We start from the raw sequence: 19,492 nt of genomic DNA, 5'->3' as shown, positions 1-19,492 counted from the left end.
GAGGCCTGGCGGGTGGGAGTGGAGAGGGCCCCGGATGTGTTGGCATTTGCATAGGTAGAAAGGGTTTCACAGCAGGCAGGCTGGTCAGGGCCCGTCTGCAGGGGCAGGGAGGTGCCTTGGCTGAAGGCTTGGGGCTGGGGAGAAAGTCAGAACCCAGGAGCATTTGGACTCTGTCCCTAAAATGTGTGTCAGGGCCAGTCCGTGCACAGCACTCATCTTAAGGGTAGCGGTGGGAGAATCTAAAGGTGTAGAAGTGAGGAGTCTTCCCTGAATAACATACAGTTTGGCTGGAAATATAAAGGGCCAGCACATAAACTGGTGCCAAATGGGCAGGCCATAAGATGGGCCTTTGCAACTTGCTGTGGAGAACGGGACAGTGTGCAAGCTCAGAGGACCTCTGTTTTTCTTAGGTAAGGACCTCTGTTTTCTTAGGTCAGAGGACCTCTGTTTTTCTCGTGGAGATGGTGGAGCTTCAGCTGGATTGGAAGGAAGAGTAGGCTTTGAAAATGTGGAAGTAGGAGACAGGGAAGGCATTCCTGACCTGGGCTGTGAGGCAGGGTGTAAAATTGTGTAAAGAAAGTTAAGGAGGGTGGAAAGTTCACTTTATTTTGAGGGAATGGTGAGAAATCCATCTGGACAGTAGGGAGCCACTGAAGGCTTCTGATCTGTAGCATGAAGTATGTAAGCTGGAACGTTAGAAGACCCACCAGATCTGGGTGTACATGATGGGGTAGAGGTGATGAGGTCATGCTTGAGGCCCCATGATGGGAGGAGGCAGGAATGAAAAGGAAAGGAGAGGTGACCTACAGGTATATATGAGAACCACTGAGCCAAGTTTCTGAGAACGCCAACCTAAGTGCCCCATTGTCACAACTAGGGAACTCAGAGACAACTGGGCCCCCTAACCACCAGGTTGTATGTGAAGGAAGACAGGCTCTTTTAAGAATAGAACGTGGCTTCCAAGAGGCTGTTTATTAGGAGAAGAAGATTCTGGTTCCTGGCCTCATGACAGGTCAGCAGGGCAATTCACTCAGGCTCCGCATCTTGGTCTCTTCTCCTTTCTCAGTGATGTGGTCCAGGGGGGGGACAATGGGGCCCTGGGCCATGTCCAGGTGGGGGACAATGGGGCCCTGGGCCATGTCCTGGTGGGGGACAATGGGGCCCTGGGCCATGGTGAGGGGGTGGACAATGGGGCCCTGGACCATGGTGAGGGGGTGGACAATGGGGCCCAGGGCCATGGCCAGGGTGGGGACCAGGGTGACCTGGAGGATGCCCCCCACCATGGTGCCCAGGGCCATGGCCATGGCCGTGTCCCTGTGAAAAGTCAATTCAACAAGGTCAGAGTCACAAGTCAGTGCCAATCTTCCCTGAGTTAACTCCCCTTCACCCCACTTTCCTGGTGGACTCAGGATTCCTGGGCAAGCAAGGGGTAGTGGTGATGGCTGGGTGCCATGGATAGCAAGTGATGCTCCCAGCCCTGGGCCTTGTTTTGGGAAGCCAGAGTACTAAGCAGATAAAAGGGGAGCAACCTACATTTAGTGGTTTCTGTTCCTTGAAGGGAAATATAACTCTTACTCCTTGGACCTCAGTTTATTTTATTATTATATTACATTATTATTTTATCTGTATCTAAGAAACAGAATTATTTCATCTCTTCCCTTCCCTCACCCAGGAATCATTGGAGAGTGATCAGAAGATCTGCTATGCTAGAAATTGCAGGCTCACCATATTTAGGAGCAAGGGTAAAGCTGGAGGAGATTACAAAGGAGCTCACTGAGGGCATGGGGCAGGAAAGATAGGAGGCTGAGGTGGGGGCCATGCAGGAGCTAAGCAGGAGGAGGAGGACAGCTGGACCATGAGAGGAGAACAAGGGTGGGAGGTGGCAAGGTGGGGATGTGTGTGTTCTCTGTGTAGGGGTAAGTGTACACATCTATACTGCATTTACACACAAATAGCTATGTCTGTGTCTATGTATGTGGGTGGGTGCATACTCAAAGCCCTCTATGTTCATAGATACGTGGATGGGGGATGTGGTTGTGTGTACATGAAAACAGGTGTGTGTGAGCTCATGCCTATTCCTGAGCAGATGCCAGACCCAGGAAATCAGGAAGAATGGAAAATAAAGTCAAAGGTTTCCTGCCTCAACCAGAAGATGCCTGGGAATAGTGTAATTTAATTTTCTGTCTTGGCTGGAAGCACTCCCGAGGCCCCAAGGCCAGAGGACTTCCTTTGACTTTTGTCTTGGGCTCAGGGAGGAGAATCATCAAGACACCATCTTGCTTGTGTGCTGAGGCACTAAGGAACTGGGGCCCTGTGGAGTAGGGGTGAGGTTATGCCTCTACCTATGGGTTGGATAGCTCCACAGCCTGCTTTTGCCTGCTAGGGCCTGATTAGAGCTTGTTCCAAGTAGGAAAGAGGCAGGCTCCAGGGCTGCAGGCTTTCCCTGACCATGTTAGAGCAGTCTCTGCCCCATCCAGGCTCAGTGATGCCTGGAAACAGCTAGTTCCCCTCCCACCTGCCTCTCCTACTATGGCTGCTTTGTTTGTGGGTTGGCAACTGGAGGGGGCACAGAGACCAGGCCTAGATCTGCTGGTGGTAGCCAGTGGGAGGAAGAGGTGGAGCACAGGCAGCCTCCCTTCTCTGGCAGAGGCAGGTCCTAGGGGCTATTCAGTGTGGTTGGGGCTTGGGAGCAAGGCAGCCATCCGCCTAGGCTGTGGGGGTAGCCAGGAAGGCAGAGAAGCATAGAACAGGCAGGGAATCAGCAGGAGAGAGGATGGGCTGCTGGGGCAGGGAGAGGATTTCAGGAAGTGAGAGAGACAGAGGGGAAAACAGAGGAAAAGATGCCAGAAGGCTGTAGCCATCAGAAGGTGGGGGAACAGCGATGCCCTGCAAAATGGGGCTGGTGCCTGATCCTGCTCCCTACTTGTCATTTGGGGGAAGTCTTGGCTGCTCCCTAAGGGAAGGAGGCAGAAGGTCTGAATGACATGACAGTGGGCAGGAAAGAGGAGAGGGTTGGGGAAGATTCCTACCGTCGGACCTGTGGGAGAGGAAGGGGAAAAAAGAGGCAGCATTGGTCATTTTGTTCTGTGGTGAAAACCTTGACTTCTCCTTAGCGCTGATCTTGTGCCCCCACCCCTGCACCAACAACCACTCCTGCATTCATTCACTCAACAAGAAGCACATACTGAAAGTCAATACAAGGTTTAGCTGTGTGTCCCCATGTGCTCAAGAGCTGGCTGAGTTTTCCAGGGACAGTAGAGCCAGTTAGGATGTGTGGGTTCTTGTCCCCACTCTGTCACCTCTGTGCTCTCCCGACTTCAGCCAAATCCATGATACTGAGGATGGGCCTTCCCAGGGCAAACCCTGATTGTTTTCTTCCACTTCCAGGCTGCTCCCACCCCATCTGCCCATCTGCTCTGCCTTCCTCATGTCCTGTTTATTTCAGCCATTGTCTCTGCTCAGCCTCTCAGCTGTTTCTTGCCTCCTGCTTCTGACCTTCTGGTCCCAAAGCCTGGCCTTTGCAGATGCCTCTTGCCACAGGGAAATCTCTCAGGCTCAGCTTTGTGGTGCCTTCCTGCAGGAAATCCATGTGGACTGGGCCATCAGCCTGCCCAGCTGTGGGTGCAGTGGGCTCACTCTGCAGCAGCCTAGCTGAGTGGTCCTGGATGTTGGTAAATGCTCCCTTGGTGGGAATTGCCTGCTGATTTGTAATGGCAAGGATGGTCTCTTGTTCCATTTGAGGGGAGCCGATGCACAGCTGCTGAGAGCTGGGTTCTGGGCTCCAACCCAGCCCCACCTCCATGGCCTTACCCTGAATGTGACTCTAGCTATGGGGGACCCTGTGTGTGCAGTGGGACAAGCACCTGACTGTATTAGTCCTCAGCTTGAAGACTAAGTGAGATGAAGGATGCAGAAGTACATTTCCCCAACTGTAACATGTTGTAAGGGCTTGTTGTCATTGCGGACCCTGCCACCACCTTCACGCAAACACACACAGCCATGTTTTTGGTGTGCAGTAGATATGGCTGACTGATTGCCCTGACTTCACCACTCTCCTTCCTTCTCTCTTCCTTCTTCCACCCCACAGCCCTCCAGCCATGGTGCTTACCCGGATGCATCTTGATGGGGCAAGAGCAGGTAGTGACACAACGATCACCTGTGTTGAAAAAGTAGCGTGTTAGTTTACCGTAATCTAAATCAACCTCTTTCCTTCTTCCCTCCCAGGGATGCACACACACTCCTTCAAAGGACAAAAGTGATAAAACTGCTTCCTTTGGCTTAGCCTGTCACCCATATGGAGCTGGCATTCTAGGTGCCAGGCAGGATGTTGAATAGACACAGTGGGTTTACCCACATGGTGGGTAGACAGAGACACAAGAGAGTACCAAGCGACAGTCCCTGAACTCCCTACTCCTACACCTGTCCCCTGCCCCACCCAGCTCACAAGCATGTGTTAATTCATTTCTACTTGGGTGGATTTCAATCATGTTAAGTATTCATGTTATATGCCTGCCATGTGCCGGGTCATGGTACCTCTGTCCGTACAGATTCTTGCCCTGTGTAAAGATCAGGCATAGGGCTGAGAGAGAGGCTTAGACTGATCAGTGTACCCATAGCTGGGAAAGGCAGGGTGGGCGGGGGGTAGGGGTGTCTGAGGGATCCATGGCACCATATGAACTTCGCACTGAAGCACAGGTGAATGGGAAGCCTTCCAGGGTCCTAGCTGCTTGTTCCTGTTTCCTCCCACCAGGATTGGAAGGGGGAGTGAGCTTTGGGAAAGCTTTGAGAAAGACCAACAAGTCTTTCTCTCATCAGATGGAGGATCCTGGGGTGTCCTGGTGCCAAGGGCGGCCTGGCCTTGCCTTGCTTGGGGCTGGCATGCAAGTCACATTGGACAACCCCAGTGCACCCAGAGTACATTCGTTTTTTTTCCAATCCCCCAAATCAGAGTCTAGTATGTGTCATCAGGACCGAATAAATACTTGACAGCAGAGCTGTCTCGTGCTCATTTGGTTGCTGAGCATACAAGCACAAACAGTCCCTGGCAACAATGACACCATTCCCTTGCAAGACATGGCCCCTGCACCTCCTTAGCCACCCTTTTTCATTGGTTCTGCTGGTGCCACAAATGTTAAGCTGAGGTCAGCCTGGGCACCATAGCCTTGGTCTGTCTCTCCCCGATCCTTTACCTTAGTGAGTGTTGAGGCTAGAAGACACCCACGGGCAGGACTTGGGGGAGGGAGAGGTAAAGGACACCTTGGGGCCAGTCGAGGTCGGGGTAAGGAGGAGCAAAGACAATGCTCGGACTACATCTACCCAATTCAGGTCAGGTGTTTGAGGGGCCGGAGTTTGCAGGTCCAGAAGGAGCCTGATACAGTCCCTTCAACCTTCAAATTAGCCCCTCTGCCTGGCAGAGGCTGTAAACCTATTATAACTCAAGTGGACAGTGGAGGCGCAGGGCTCAGCCCAGGAGTGGCGGCCAGGAGGATGGGTAGACAAGCACAACCACACAAAGACACGTAGACAAAGGTACCAATTTAATGCACATACACATTCCCCAGGAGACCATGACCCCTTGGATACATGACACAGCCCCCCCCCCTTGCCCCTAGTAACAGTCTAGTCCTTACCTCAGAGTGTAGAGCCGGAGAAAGACGTCTAAGGTGCTGTCTGTGGTCAGGTGTATTTGTATAGCGAAGGGAGGGGCTGGGCTTGGCCAGGTGCACTGGGAGGGGCTTGGCCAGAGGAATTGAGGCAATAAGGAAGGATGGGCTAAACCTTACCTGGGCAAAGAGCAGCTGGAAGCAGGATGTGGGGGGAGTGTGTGAGTGCATGTGTGTCATTGGGGAGAAGATGAGGGGCGTGGGGAACAAACTGTTACCAGATTGCTATGGAAATGAGATGCCACAGAACTAGTCTCCAATGCTGGCAAGTCTGTTTAGCAGCCAGGGACAATCTCCAAGCATTTGGAGAGCTCCTACTGAATGCCAGGCCATGCATGAGGTGCTTAACACACAGTACCTGGCCCGGCACGGTAGCTCACGCTTGTAATCCTAGCACTCTGGGAGACCGAGGCAGGTGGATTGCTCGAGGTCAGGAGTTCAAAACCAGCCTGAGCAAGAGCGAGACCCCGTCTCTACTATAAATAGAAAGAAATTAATTGGCCAACTAATATATATAGAAAAAATTAGGTGGGCATGGTGGTGCATGCCTGTAGTCCCAGCTACTCGGGAGGCTGAGGCAACAGGATTGCTTGAGCCCAGGAGTTTGAGGTTGCTGTGAGCTAGGCTGACGCCACGGCACTTACTCTAGCCTGGGCAACAAAGCGAGACTCTGTCTCAAAAAAAAAAAAAAAAAAACAACAAAGAAAACACATACACACAGTACCGTGTTTCCCTGAAAATAAAAGCTACCCATAAAATAAGCCCTAGTAGGATTTCTAAGCATTTGTGCAATATAAGCACTACCCCGAAAATAAGACCTAGTGATTAGCGTGGCTACACAGCATATCTGCACAACCCATGCATTTTGTTGCAGAACAGTAAAGAAGATGAGCAGCCCTTCTCATCAGCCCCATGAGAGCTCTATTGCTCAACATGAGAGATTGGGGACAATGGTTCTAAAGGAAATAGAGTTGCAAGAAATTTAGGATGGAATTCGGGGTTTGGAAAGTTATGATGATGTTCCAGAAGATGACTTAACTATATTTGAATAAATGTAGATTGTTATACTATACTTTAAAAAAAACAACACATCCCCTGCAAATAATCCCTAAGGTGTCTTCCTGAGGAAAAATAAATGTAAGACCTTGTCTTTTTTTCGGGGAAACACGGTAGGTAACCCACTCTCTCCTACAAAATACATAGGACGATCACCTCCTTTCCGCAGGGGGAAGAGGAAACAGTGACTCTAATGGAGGACCTGGTGGAATCTGTGCCAAGCCCCAGGCACAAGTTCTCAGATGTGCTGCCCAGCTCAGGAGCTCGCCTGGGAATGGAAATCGCACAGAAAAGAGGGTTTTCAGGATGGAATGTAGGCAAGTGGGAAGGGAGCCCAGGCTGCTGGCTTATTGTGCACTCTACAAGCCTCTTGTGGTTGGTCCCCATTGAGCCCCTGCAGACAGACCAGATGCCCCTGCTGCAAGCTCTCCTGTGTGGCAGGATCCCTGCTTCTCATGTCTCTTGCTCTCAGTGGACTATGCTCCATGAGTGCAAGGACCAAGGTCGCTCTCTTGGTCACTTTTACATTGTGCGGGACTGGCCCTTAGCAGTTCTCCTGGCATCAGAAGATTCCCAGTAAGTATTCGGTGAATGAATAAAGGGCCAGTTAGTTATCATGGGGTAAGACCTGACTTCCATTTCTTTTCTTTTCTTTCTTTCTTTTTTTTTTTTTTGTGGTCTGAACTGAAATGAAATTTTGTGTTTGTGGCTTCCATTTCTGTAGCTTATATTTTCTGTTCTTTTTTTCTTCCTCTTTAACATATTTTTAAAAATTCCATCTGTTTCTGGAAAAAGAAGAAAGAGGAGCTCTTTTATGATCTCACTCTCCTGGCTGACCTGGGCTCATGCTGCCCACCCTTGGGCTCACAGTGCTGGGTAACACTGAGGGCAGCTAGACTCTCACCCTTAGCCAGGCAAAGGGGCCTGGCTGGCCCTGTTTCAATGAAGTAAAAGAACCATGTCAAATGAAAAGTAGAAAAGTTAAAAAAGCCACTGTTTCCAAGTTTGTCTGCAAAGAGCCTGGATCAACTAGCTGTACTTCAACTGTATAAGATTCATTTTAAAGAAATAACTCACACACAAGGGAATGAAAAATACAGGTGTTTTCAAAGGTTTATATGTGAGCATTCATAATAGCTTTTAGAATAGCTAAAAAGTCGGAAGTTGTCCACACTTAACAGATAAATATATTGTGGTACATGCATTCAATGGAATACTAGTTAATAATTAAAAGGAATGAACTATCGATACAGACTAAAGCATGACTCAATCTCAAAATAATTATGCTGAGTGAAAGAAGGCAGACATAAAGAATACATACTATATAATTTTATCTATAAAATTCTAGAATATATAAAACACTGGAAAGGGACATGAAGCAGCTTTGGGGTTGATGGATATGCTCATTATCTGGATTGTGGTGATGGTTTCATGGAGTATACATAAGCCAAAACATCACATTGTACAATTTAAATATATCCAGATTATGGTACATCAATTTGACCACAACTAGAGCTGTGAATGCAAAATAACCACCAACAGAAAACAATTTGAGCAAATGGACAGGACGAAAAGGGGTGATTCTCCTTTATTTCCATGGAGGGCAGGAAAGGAATGTATTTATGTGGCAGGTTCTTTCACAGTTCTTTGGAGGTAAGTATTGTCACTAATATCATTCCTTCCCTAGTTTTTTTTTTGAGACAGGATCTTCCCATTTTGCCCAAGCTGGTCTCAAACTGCTGGCCTCCATTGGTCCTCCCACCAGCCTCCTGAGTATCTGGGACTACAGGTGTAAGCCAGGTGTCTAGCTTCTTTCCCTCCTTCATAGATTTAAAAATGCAGGGTTTAAGAGACATTAAGAAACCTGCTTGGGCCGGGCGTGGTGGCTCACACCTGTAATCATAATCCTAGCACTCTGGGAGGCCGAGGCTAGAGGATCACTCAAGGTCAGGAGTTCGAAACCAGCCTGAGCAAGGGCAAGAACCCCGTTTCTACTGAAAAATAGAAAGAAATTAATTGGCCAACTAAAAATATATATAGAAAAAATTAGCCAGGCATGGTGGTGCATGCCTGTAGTCCCAACTACTTGGGAGGCTGAGGCAGAAGGATACCTTGAGCCCAGGAGTTTGAGGTTGCTGTGAGCTAGGCTGACACCACGGCACTCTAGCCAGGGAAACAGAGTGAGACTCTGTCTCAAAAAAAAAAAAAAAAAAAAAAAAAAAAAACCACAAAAAACCTGCTTAGAGGTCACCCAGCCAGTGTGTACTTAGTCCCAGTCTAGTGCCTGGGCCTGTTCTCCACATTAGATTATCTCTTTCTTTAGGTATCCTCGTCTAAAAAATATGAGCCTGTTTTGGTAACAGGATGAAAGGACTTTGGTTTATGACTAGGTGGGGAGTTATCAGTCTGTTCTACACACATTTCCTGTGAGACTGCACGGAGCCAGGCCAGGATGGGCATACTGGCTGGCTGCGGGGGAGGAACAGAGGTCCCAGGGGAAGTTTACTAAGGTGTGGTTCCTGCCAGGGTCCATCTCAGCTGTGAGAATGGCACTATATAAATCGAATCACACCCTGCTCTCACCAGCCCGCCAAGCCCTACTCTCCTGAGGATTCCTTTTCCCTGCAGCTGTCCTAACTCCAGACCTGCCTACCCCAACTCCAGCTCTTGGCAGGAGGCTGAAAAGAGAGGTCAATATCCTCAATACCCCAAGACAGAAAGAGAAGGCATGGGAGCCCGAGGCTTTGGGTTCCAGGTTCAGGACCCCAGTTCCCACCAGCTCAGTAGTCAGGGTCTGGGCTCCGAATCACAGCAGGCAGGCCGTGGAGGCAGTGAGGCCCTGGGGGAGGACATAGGGCCTGCATTGATGGGTTGAAGAAAGAAGGTAGGCCAGTCTGAGTGGCCAGGTAGGCCAGGAAGCCCGTGGGGGTGAGGACGATGTGAGCAGGTTGGGTCAGTCTGTGGCAGGGTGTATGTGCTCATGGGTTCTTTCCCTACTCATGCTAAGGTTGGGAGGCCAGGCAGAGCCTCAGTCACACACGTGTCCCCTCTTCCCCTTGACACTGTGCCTTACAGGTCACAACTGCCCACTAAATGCTTGGACTTACTGTTTGTCTCAGAGAGGTGGCGCTTCCTTCCAGAAAGCTACAGAGCAGAGTAGAGAGGAGCTCTTCTTTGTGGAGCAGGAGGAATGTTCTGGGTGGAGGGGTGGATCAAGGAGAGGAGAGGGGAGGACAGGAAGAGGCTGAAGCGTCTCCTGGGCCAGTGGAGGCCATGGCAGGGGTGGGAGGGTGAGGACCTGTGGTAAAGGCCGGAGGTGGGATACTGTTGCTGTGTGATACCAGTGTCTCCAAGCAGAGCCAGCCAGGCTGTCCTGCCCCCTGGGCTGCCTTGGGGGGTGGGGGGTGGGGGAGGGTAGGCAGGGCAGCCAGGTGCCTCCGCATGTTTTGGGTGGACAGGTTTCTCCTGGCACCAGGGCAAAGGTAGCACAGGATGGGCATGGACGGGACAGGGTGCAGCGGGGACGGGCCTCAGTGATTCTGGTATGTGGGGAGGGCCCCCACCTCACAGATTCCTGGGAAGCTCACTGACCTTCCCTTCCTAAGGAAAGCTAATAGCACCTGCCCTGGGGAATTCACGGATTTCAGAGCTTCAAAGAGACCAAACACCATCACAGTGTGAGGGCTTTTTCGGTGTGTTATTGCTATTGGTACAAACACTGGTGGCCTGTTTTACTCTGGGCCTCATCATTCCTTCCCTCCTCAGCGCTGGGGATCTGCCTGTGGGACACTTGGTCCCCACTGTTGGCCTCTGGCACCATCAGAGCAATTCACTGACAGGCTCCCGAAGGTTCCCTCCCTGCCGTCACCCGCTGCAGTCCTCTCCTTTCCAACAGGTGAGAGAATCCAGCTGTACCCAGGACTGACCTGCATGGTCCAGACTCAGGACTTTGGGTGCTTAAATGAAGACTGTTCCAGGCAAACCTGGACAATTGGTTATCCAACATTCCTTCCCAGTGCCAGGCATCCCAGACCTAGCAGTTCAACGTGCTCTCTCTCACCCTGGTGGCCCTTTCTTGCCCAGAAGCCTCTAGGCCAAGTGATAGCCCCTGAGCCAGGCCACCTATGGTGCTCCAAGGACATCCCCTCCTCTCAGTGGCCCTCACAGGTCCCTCAGCCTTCTTGTCATCCTGTGTCCATTCCTCAAAGCTGCACCAGGCCTTTTCCCTACCCCTACAGGGTGTGACCTCACTGTCTCAGCCCAATGTCATGAGCCTTGAGAAAAGGTAGAGCCTGTCTGTCCCATCCAGCCATGTGGCCTCTGCCTTCCCAGCTTTCATCCTTCCTCCTGGCCCAGAGGCAGGAGTACCCTGGGGCCATGTAGGCCAGCCTGTCCTGTTCCCCACCAGTATGCGGGCCCCCAGGCCTCAGACCTTAGCTCAGAATGGCTATTCCCCTGGTGTCTGTGCCCTGACCTAAGGCATGATAAGGTTCTGAGGCCTCCTGAAGGCTTCCCTGTTTCCCTGGAGCCCCACTGCCCTGCACTGCCTGGCCCAGCCCACCTCCACCCCAGCCAACCCATCTGGGCCATGCTGGCTTCAGCTTCTTGAACCACTGTGTTCCCTTCTTGTCCCTGCTATGAACCTTTGGTCAGCCCCCTGGGATACTTCACCTTCTCAGTCTGTCCTCCGGTCACCTCCCCAGTCTGGTCTGCAACTTCCTAACCCAGCGTCCCTTCCGGGCCTCCTCCAGACTGCTGGCTTGGAGGTTTTTGGAGGGCCCACTCACTACCAGCACCTTGCATGAGCCTTGCTCATCCTCATGAAGCTCATCTACTCTGGAAAAGTCCACGGTGGGCCTGAGCCCTCTCCTGCCAGGTGCTGGCAAGTGCCTCCGAGGTGGAGCCTGGGGCTTTACCCCTTTGTTCCCTCATTGCCTCGGCCAGGTGAAGTACATAGTAGGTGCCTGGGTGTGGCGTGGCCTGGGCAAGCCCCAACAGTGGCACTGCCTAGTGTCCGTCTGTGGGCAGCTCAGGGCTGGGAATGCAGGTGGGGGATCTGGGAAACACTGTGGGTCCCCTTTGCACCTGCCATGGGAACAGAGTCCCAAACAAGGGAAACTTCGGGGTTCAGTTCCCTGCCAGGGTTCACCTCCCGCTGTTGGACCCAACGCCCTAGGCCTGCGTGTGCCCCGGGGAGTGGAATTGAGGGGTGGGTCCCCAGCCCAGCCTTCCTTCTACTACCAGATGCCTCAGAGGGCTTTGTCATGCACCCTGCCCTGTTCTAACCTGTGTGTTCTTAGAAGGGTGTGGCCCAGACTTTGTCCCTGGCAGCTGCAGCCTGCCCAGGGCTGACACTTCAGTCCCACCTCAATCACTCTGAGTTTTCCCCAGTCAGGGCTAGGCCTGGTCTGACCAAGAGTCCTGTACACAGACCTCTAGTCACGGGAGTTAGGACAGCAGTTTCTCCAGACGGGAATGGCCATGAGGGGTGTGGGGGAGGAGTGCGATTGTGGGGAAGGAGGGCTGTGCTTTAAGTCACTCTCTTGCCCCTTCCGACCTGGAGGGTCCAACTGCTTATTAGCTGGGCTCTCCTTAAATCCAGCCTTGCCCCTGCTCTTCCTCAGGCTCAACCAGCCAGAGCTGGCAAGTGGCATCAGTGATGGCTAAGGGCTGAGCCCACAGACAAGAAGAATGTTTCCCGAGCACTGGGATGTGAGCCTGGGCACGGAGGGATCCAGATGCAGGTGAAATACAGGGACTGGTTCCATGAACACCAGTCCTTGGTGGGGACAGGTGGCAGCCAGAGGCCAGGACTTCAGAGGAGACAGGGTATGGGGGAGGAAGTGGGCAAGAACTCCCTGGAGAGGGTGGGACAGCGGCCTGGCCTTGCGGGATGTGCTGGGCAGGAGACATAAAGGGAAGGTGCTGAGGGGCTGCCTCTGCATCTCCCCCACCACGTCACTAGAGTCCCCCTACCTCCAAGAAGTCTTCACTGTGTTCAGGCCCCACTGGGCTGATGGGAGACCGCCTTTGTGACCCTTAAAAAAGGTTGCTGTGGAGGTGGCATCTGGTAGGTGGCTAAGACAAGATTACCTGAGGCAGGAAGAAAACTGTTTTAGCCTGGGCCACACTTTGTTCCAGATATGGACAGTTACCCATGTTATTTCATTTCCTGTCCAAATGACTCTGCGAAGCACGTACACCTCATTTTGTAGATGAGGACCAGAGACAAGGGGACACAGCTAGTAAGGGGTGAGGTTAATCTGGAATCCACCATCGCACCCTGCCTTGTCTATGAGAGGAGTGAGATGGGCAAGGCCGGGAGCGCTCTCTCTTTACTGATCTACCATGTGCAGAAGCAGCCAATCTGGAACATGAACGAGGTGTGAACAGCACTGCCCTCATGGGTGTAGCCTCTGCAAGCTCTGTCCTGCCAGCGTCCCCCTGTGTGGTGCAGAGGGACTTTCCTGCCCTGTGGCCTCTATCCCCTCTGCTCTTCAGTGAGCATCCTGACTTACAGCTAACCTGTCTCTAGCTTTGGCACATGTCTGTGTTGGAAGGACTGTGAATAGGTTCCAAACACAGTATGCCTGGGCAGAGGGGCTGTTACCTGACCTGGCAAGTGGCCTGGGAGGGTCGGGGAACAGCCAGGGAAGATACTTGAGCCAAGCCTGTATCCCGAGGTGCTGGGACAACAGTCCCGATCCTGGGTAGAGAAAGGGAGCACAGAGAGTGAGGTTCAGCAGAACAGGCATTGGCGGAGCAGCAGTGCAACGGCCCAGGGATGGGAGACATTGGCTGGGCTTCCAGCCTCATCTGTGCCACAAACAGGCTGTGTGACCTCACCAAGTGGAGCCTCCTCTTTGTGCCTCAGTTTCCTCATCAATACAGTAAGTCTTCTATGACTGGATATATTCTCTAGTGTGATGGAAGTGGGACGTACGTATGGTGGCAGATACTTCAGGGACAGGAGCTGGGCATCAGGAGGGAAGGAGGGGAAAACCTCCCCCACCCATTGCCAGGCTTTGCAACTCTGCTTCCGCCTGGCAGTGGAACACAGAAACACAAATGGGGTCTCACTGGGGAACAGGGGCTGTTCCTCCTCTGGCCTCCCCTGCTTCTAGGGAACTTCTCCCCTGCACAGGGCAGGCACTCTTGGGGACCTTTACCACCAACTAGCTCCTTCAGGGCTGTGCAAATTGCAGGTGGACAGAGAGGCAGTCACAGCCTATGCATAGGATACCCACAGCTATACACGGGGCGGCAAGGTTTATTCATTCATGCCTTCATTTTGCCAGCGCTGATGGAGGGTCTGTAGTATGGAGGGGCACTGTGCCTTTCGATCCCCAGGGACATCATTCCTGCCCTCAGAGTTCCTCTGTCCGGTGGGAGAGCAGACTGGGAAGCCACAGAGTCTGGAGAGTTGGGAAACAAGACGATGGGGGCTGGTCACAGGTGTGATATCTTGTGTGAATAACACTGGGGAAGCACATGGCCAGTACCTGTGGGTCCCTCTCTGACTGCTGGTTTGTCCTGGGCATGTAGGCCTCCAGCCGGATGGGCCAGGAAGCCTTTGCCCCTAAGTTAGAGGAGTCTCTTCTGGCAGATTATTCCAGAAGAGCTAGGTCACACTCCCTAGGGATGGCTGGATTTTTACCTGTGCCTGTTGCTCTCCTCCTTGTCCCTGTAGCTTCCTCTACCTACCTTCCTCCTCCCAGACCTGGTCTGGGGTCCTAGGTTCTGCGGAGGGTCTCCCTGCAGGGCCAGTGCTCGGTGGGCCTGATGGTGTCAACAACCTAGTGTGGGGGCAGGCGAGGGGAGCGTAAGGCTCTTGGAGGCTTCTGAAGCCTTCTGAGGCTGGCCTGCAAGACAGAGAAGAAGAAGGAGGCGGGAGAAGGAAAGCATGTGCATAAGGGGCCCAGTGCAAGGAGCCTGTTTTCTTACTGTTTAAAGGAAAGTGGACCACTCTGACTCAGTAGGGACATCCAGTCCTGGCTACAGCACTTGTATACGGCTTGCCAACCAGAGTCCTAGCTTTGGTTGCAGACAGGTATTGCCCATGGAAGCTTAGTTCTTCCCTGAGACCAAGTAGAAGACTTGGGAAGAACAGACAAGCTCTTGCTCTTCTTCCCAGAAGGATGGCTGGCTGGCCCAGCAGTCTGGGACAGCTTGACCTGAGGCTGAGGGGAAAAGAGCAGTGGAGGTGGACTCCTGGCTCCAGCACCCTTGGGCTCTGGGGCCTTGGGAAAACGTACAATTCTTGCAACATTGGCATCCTTGTCTGCTGAGGACATGATGATAATGCCCACCTCTTAGTGTGGTATGGCAACTAACTGATACTACATATGTCAGGTGCCTGGCACGGAGCCTGGCCTGTGGAAGACACGTTTGCTTTCCTGCCCCTTCCCACACTCAGTGCTGTGGGGAGCACACACTTTAAGACGTATATTTTTATTCATAACTTGGCCTTTTTTGGCACCTCAGATAATATATCTCCATTTTTGAACTTCTCACACCTTGAGAATTTCACTACATATATAAATATAAATACTTGACTTTTTGTTATCCAAAAGCTGCATCAAAATTAGATCTCATGATTTAAATCACTGAAATTTGTCTTTTAAGCAAGTCAACATTTAGAAAAATAGGAATTTGGCCAAGGTTGTCCTAAAGCAAGACCTCACATGCCTCAATAAAGTTCATGACATAACAACCGGTGTCCTGGCAGACAAAAGACCCTGTAGTTCAGTCCTTCTGAGCCAAAGAGAAACTGGATAAATGTCCTGAGGTATGTGTGTAAGTGTGGACATCTACTTCTTCAAGATTTTTAATTCTTCAGGTCTTTTTTGAGCACCTATCATGTGCTCAGTCCTGTGGTTGCTGTGGGTGGGGTCCAGAAGGCATGAGGATGACCCATCAGCCTTGGTCTCCCTCTTTAGAGCAGGGCCTGCCTTCCAGGCGTCAGGAGAGAGGGTCAGCCTGGGTGGAGGTGAGGGACCTGTTCCAGCTGCCCATGACCTTAGGGAATGGAGCACTGGGCTTGTTCTAGAAGCCAGGCCTCTGTGGAGTGTCAGTGTCTTGTGCACTGAAGGAGGGCAGCACTCTTCTTCCGTTACCAGTCCTCCAAACCCCTTTCTTAGCTGGCTCCTATTCATGGGGGATTCTAGCCTACACCATTGCTTTGTTTCTACTGTGGTCTACCTGGTCACAGGTTTCACCCATACTGTTTCTCTCCAGGGACCTATGATCAGCTACCCCAAACTCACCATTTTTGACTGTGCCCACCACTGTCAGTGTGGTAGAATTTGAAACCCTCCACATTCTCACTGTAGTATAGCCAGGCCTTTTCTCAACCCTCCCAAAGAGAAGAGCCAAATCCCACCGTTCTCAGAATAAAAGCTTTCTCCTGTCAGCTCCTGCTGTTCTGTGCTCTCAGAAGACTCAATAAATAAAATTAAGTATCGCAGGCCTCCCTTTCCCAAGGGGCTTTCATTCTCACCCTCTCAGTTGCATGGCCCTGACTGGGATGAGTAGCTTCCTGGGCAGCCTGCCAGGGTAGGCAGGCAAGGGGAATGGGAAGTGGTGACACAGGCCACGCTCAAGAAGCCAACATCTAGCAATCTGGGCCTGGCTGACAGGGTCCCAGACCCAGAGCCCCAACTTGGGAGCCCAATAAGGGGCATTAATCACGCTCCCAAGCCCACAGATACACAGCCATATGGACATCTAGGCTATCCCACAGAATGGACAGGAGTGATAGGGAAGTGGCTGATACCACTAGGAAAATAAAAAGGTAAATTCAAAAAGACCAAGAATTAACAATTTCAAAATTCTCTGTGGGTCATGCATTTGTAAAGGATCATGTGTGTCTTGTCTTATTCACTGTGTATCTGTCCCCAGTGTGCTACTTAGCTCAGCAGGAGCATATTCGTGCTTCTTTCTTGAATTGCATAAGCAACGACCTACACCTGATAAGTGTCAATGTTCTCTGGGTAAATAAAGAGAGGGGCCAGAGGATCCAAGGAGTTTCTGGAATAGAGAAAATGATCCTATGCTCAGGGGAAACAAGCAGACAGGGCTGACCCTTGGCAAGATATCCAAGACAGCAAATGACTCTCTGGCTGATTCTAGGGCTGCACCTGGTCCCAGGCCCTGCCCTGTCCTGCCCTTTCACTGCTCTATCTCTGGCTTCTTTGGTCAGGCCAGGGTTCCAAGCAGGCCCCTGGTCTGGGGAACATTCCTATCCTATGTCTCACCCTCTTGAAGGAGGTTCTGTTCCTTTCAGACTGAAAGGTGGTTAAATATGTCAGGCCGATGTGTTAACAACAGAGAGAAGAAAACATTTCTCTGCACTTGTGGAGCTTTCACTTCACATTGAGGAGCAGAATGTACATTTTAACTGGCATGTTTGGAGACAATGTCTACCCCTGCTTTTTGCTACCTTCAGTGCAGGCAGGAGAAAGGCAGCGTCATATCAAAGGAGGGATTCTGGGGGCGGCAGAACCAGCCAGGGCACAGAAATTGCGCGATATTGCTACCTGGCTGGGTTCTCCCCTCACACATGTGGTGGCGGAAGGGAGAGGAGAGGCAGGGAGACCTGGGCCCTCAGCAGGAAGGTCTGTTCTGTCCCATCAGCTTGGGCTACTTGAGAGGCGGTACAGATGAGCAGCCTGAGCCTCAGAGCCTGCCCACCTTAGTGGCTGTAACCAGTGTCAACGGCTACCACACTGGGGACTTGAACACACACGTGCACAGCTGGGGGCCATGCAGGGCAGGCAATTGACTGCTAGTGAGAAACAAGGGTAGTTCCTGACGTGACAGCAGAGTGTCAGCCTTCCCCAGGACACTCGCCTTGGGGAACTACCTGCACACTGACACGCATAATGCAGACTGAGCGTGCTGGAGGCTTCACGCCTCGCGAGAAGACGCAGGGGCAGGGCCTAGAGGGAGGGGCACTGGAGGCTAGAGGACGGGTGGGGAGGGAGGGGAAACGCGGGACTAAGAAGAGATGCAGGAACGCAGGAACGGTGTTTGGGTCAGGGCCCCTAGCGGTGAGGGCGATGGGGGCTGACAACTGGGGGTGTCCGGTAGTGAGGAATTTGACCCCGCAGGATGAGGGCGTGTGGCGAGAGGGCCCGGGAACGTGCGACCCAAGAAAGGCCTGAGGAATGAATGGGACGACATATGGCGGCCACTGCGGATACCTGGGGCAGGGTGCTGGGAAGGTCTGTTGGCTGGGTCTGCAGAGCAGTCCGCCCTACCTGTCCGGGGAGCTGCCATCTGGGGCCAAGGGCTACCCGTCGGGCCGTTGCTCCCCTTCGGGACCCGAGCCGGGAGCCTGACCGCTGTTGCGGTTGGTTGCTGCTACCACAGTCCATGCCTGTGGGCGGCGCGGATGTTCTGACGCTGGTGCTGAAGACAAGGCTCGTGCGCATGCGTTTCCACAAAGCGGACCACTCGCTGGGCGGGGTGTAGAAGGAGCCCAGCCAATAGGGGACCGAGGTTTGCTGGAGCGCCCTGGCGCTCAGTGAGAGGCTAGCGGTTTTCACCAGTGCGGGTCTTGCGGACTGTCCTTGCCACCCTGCCAGAGTCTGAGAACTGCTCTGAAGCTTCTGGCCATCTGGCCCTTCCTTGGGCCTCGGTCTTCCCCTAAAGTGGCAGGGAGCGCGCCCCTAGCACAGCTCCTCACATATTGAAACCCAGACTCCTCCCTGGGAAAGGGCGCGTCTACACGCCCGCACCCCCCTGAGGAGAGGTCGGACCACTCTAGTCCCACATTCCTCTGGGCTCCCTCAGCGCCCTCCTCTCCTCCCCAGAGGGCCAGGCGGCTGCTCATATTGGGTCTTTCTTCCTAGGCGTCTGGACCCGGACCTTAACCTGGGTCTGTGCCCCTGAGACGTGGAGCCCCGACTGCGTTATTCAAGTGCAGAGTATGGTGGAGGAAGAAGGAAGAAGACAGACACTCAGAGCACCTGCATCCAGTTCCTTTTCTTATAGTCACCCATACTACCCACATCAGCCTGGGAGGGGCCCAGTAGCCACTCACTCCAGGGCACTCGCCGCCGGCTCCCCCATCAGGGAGTAGCTGTGAGAAAGGGGAGAATAGAGCACATCAGGGCATGCTGGGCATGGCTAAAGGACTGTGGCAAAACTAGAATGGACATGGGCAGTGTGAGAGGCCTGGCGGTTGGAGTGTGGAGAGGGCCCCAGATGTGTTGGTATTTGGGTAGGTGTAATGGGTTTCACAGCAAGCAGACTGGTCAGGGCCCGTCTGCAGGGGCAGGGAGGTGCCTTGGCTGAAGGCTTGGAGCTGGGGAGAAAGTCAGACCCAGAAGCATTAGAACTCTGTCCCTAAAATGTGTCCCAGTGGCAGTCTACGCACATCATACGTCTTTAAGGATGGGCTGGGAGAAACTAAAGGTGTAGAAGTGATGAGTCTTCCCTGAACAGCATACAGTTCAGCTGGAAAGATAAAGAGCCAATCTTTCAACTGGTGCCAAATGGGCAGGGTATGGGCAGGCCCATAAGATGGGCCTCTGTAGCTTTCTGTGGAAAAGGGGGCAGTGTGCAAGCTCAGAGGGCCTCCATTTCTAACAGTCCTTAGGGTAGGCTTTGTGGAGATGGTGGAGCTTCAGCTAGATTGGAAGGAAGCGTAGGCTTTGAAAATGAGGAAATAGGAATAGGCAAGGCATTCCTGACCTGGGCTGTGAGGGAGGGTATAAAATTGTGTAAAGAAAGTTAAGGAGGGTGGAAAGTTCAATTTATTTTCAGGG

The sequence above is a fragment of the Microcebus murinus genome, chromosome 6, assembly GCF_040939455.1.
Source record: "Microcebus murinus isolate Inina chromosome 6, M.murinus_Inina_mat1.0, whole genome shotgun sequence".
Taxonomy (NCBI): Eukaryota; Metazoa; Chordata; class Mammalia; order Primates; family Cheirogaleidae; genus Microcebus; species Microcebus murinus.
This window is presented reverse-complemented; position numbering follows the sequence as displayed.